We start from the raw sequence: 2,500 nt of genomic DNA, 5'->3' as shown, positions 1-2,500 counted from the left end.
TCGACGGGCGTAATTATCCTAGTCTTTCTCGGTTTCTGGCGATCTCCCGGTGACGATTTTAACAGCGCCCGAAGCCGACCGTTTCTGCAGCAGGGCCTCCTTCGGTACTATGACAGATATCGTGAACAAGATTATACACATAAGGGCCAAGATAGTAAGAGAAAAGAAAGACAACAGAGAAGAGGGGATGTTAAGCGCCACTAGCCGATTGTTTATATAATTTGCATTTTTTTTTTTTTTTTTTGAATTTTCGTTATTTTTTCATTTTGTGTTTTATTTTCACAAAGTTAAGGAAAAAATAGAAGAGAGAGAGACGGTAACAGCGGTCCGCATAGACCTAGCTTGAACTGCTAACCGTCTCTGATAGACAGGAGGGTAAATAAGGGAAATGACAACAGGCATCCGCAAGGAATTACTTGAACCAATTGTCGTAACGCAGAGAAGAAATGTATGTCACAAGTCACACATCACGACTTGACAAACTCGCGGGAGTGAGTGAGAGAGTGTGTGTGTGTGTGTGTGTGTGTGTGTGTGTGTGTGTGTGTGTGTGTGTGTGTGTGTGTGTGTGTGTGTGTGTGTGAGTGCGAGTGACAGTAATGAGAGTGAAAGTGACCTCACACAGACCGGACATGGGTGCCAAACACGGAAATTAACGTTCATTTTACACAAATGCAATAAACAAGTTATAGAAGTAATACAAAATTATTTCAAATACTACATTAAATTTAACATTTAATGATATGCGACAGAATGACGCACTAATGAATGGTGACGTGAAACAATTCACGAGCGAATCTTCTCAGGGAAATAAAATTCTGCCGAGGTAACAATATGTCAATAATGCCGTACTTCATGAAGCGAAATGAGCTGGGAAAATATTAATAACCCACTCTATCTGCGAGTCTGTGATGGGCGCTCATGCAATGCCCTACGGGTTTTTATCATGAATCACAAATCGATGGGATTTACCCCAAACATGGCAGCGACGTCAAAGGAGTGAGCGGGTTGTGATTAATAAGCGAATTACGATTCTAGCTTTAGCCCTAGTCCTACATTATTTAACGGACATAACAACGGGTCATACCGGCTCAAAAAGTTGCCGAACGAACTAGCGTCGGAGAGCGGATCTTTAGGCATATACACAACCCCAGGTAATCAGGCATTCTGATACTATGATAAGGGGAAGATCCCTGGCGCTATATAAAAATGTAAGTAATTCGCGTTACAAGCTCCGCTCTAGCGCCGATAGAACGTGTCACCAATTGTACTGGGATATCAAGGAAAAGCCATCAGCTGCAACAGTCTTTTATTGGAGCAAAGTTTCAACCTGAAATGTGATATTCAGGTAATAGGGATAACAAAAATAAATATTCTATTTGCGAAAAAAAAGAGAAAATATACATACATCAATTAATACTAAAGTAACAATCCAATCCAAATAAACAAATGAACTGCTTATATCACAATATTAAATAATACAAGGAATGCCTGTACAATTCGTGCGACGTAACTAAATAATCTGCAACAATATCACAAAATAAATCATACATTGTATATTTTCATTGAACTCACTTCAATGGCCACACTATCACAGTCCATGATTCCCAGTAGTTGCCATCACGTCTCAGTTACGGCACAAACCCATATCCACAGCATTGGATATAACACTGGCTGAAATCCATATGAAAGTAAACAAACCACATTATGGTCGACGCCAACACAACAAACTCATGCTCCGTGTATTTTCAATATTAATGAGTATCATCCCCTCTGAATTTATTTGAACCCTTCAACATCCTTAAACATACCTTCATGAGTGTAAAGACTTGTGCCCAATAACTGCCACTTCTATAAAAGGTCGCCAACACAAATTCCCTGCGAAGTGGGTTCACACACGAGTCGTCCACCGCCACAGCAACGTCATACTTGGGCTCATGGGTAAACAAAAAATACTCGAGATGCGCAACAAACATCTCACCCGTAATATCAAATAAACGTAAATATTCCTATTTTCATATACCTATCATGCTAATGATACACCAATGAACATGCAACAGATGCTACGTGTTATCCTATAATGTAAGTCTCGAACACAATGTACAGGAAATGCCAGCGGTTCTCACATTCATTTCACGTGTCAATCACTCAGAGTGAAAGTGGGGTCAGGTCACACAGCTGTCCCAAGCAGATGTGACTGAAATGGGTAGTGAGAAAAGAATAATGAAATGATGTTCATGAAAACAGTAAAATCATGAACGCGCTAAATTCGTTGCAAATGAAATAATATACTCTCTAATCATGTAAAAAATTTAACAAATACGTAATAAATGAATGATATTCCTGTTTTTTTAACCCATACCGTTGATCACACAGTAATGTGATCTCAGGTCAGCAGTGGAGAGCGTACCATTTGCTGTCAATTAGCACTTTAACCTACCAAAACCAGCGTGAGCGTAACTGCACATACAGCTTAACACATTTATGGGGAAGATAAAAGAAA

General features: G+C 39.6%; 1 long non-coding RNA gene across 1 annotated transcript; it reads right to left on the bottom strand.

The window, feature by feature from the left end:
• Positions 1-1,292: 1,292 nt before the first annotated feature.
• Positions 1,293-1,862, bottom strand: LOC125046172. Its single transcript, XR_007116627.1, has 2 exons — positions 1,573-1,862; positions 1,293-1,327 (listed from the first exon to the last, which is right to left on the bottom strand). It is a non-coding gene; the product is annotated as an uncharacterized LOC125046172 (long non-coding RNA).
• Between the last annotated feature and the right edge of the window lie 638 nt (positions 1,863-2,500).

This window comes from Penaeus chinensis, chromosome 4 (assembly GCF_019202785.1).
Source record: "Penaeus chinensis breed Huanghai No. 1 chromosome 4, ASM1920278v2, whole genome shotgun sequence".
Taxonomy (NCBI): Eukaryota; Metazoa; Arthropoda; class Malacostraca; order Decapoda; family Penaeidae; genus Penaeus; species Penaeus chinensis.
Note: the sequence above shows the minus strand (reverse complement) of the source record. Positions and strands in the feature narration are given on the sequence as shown.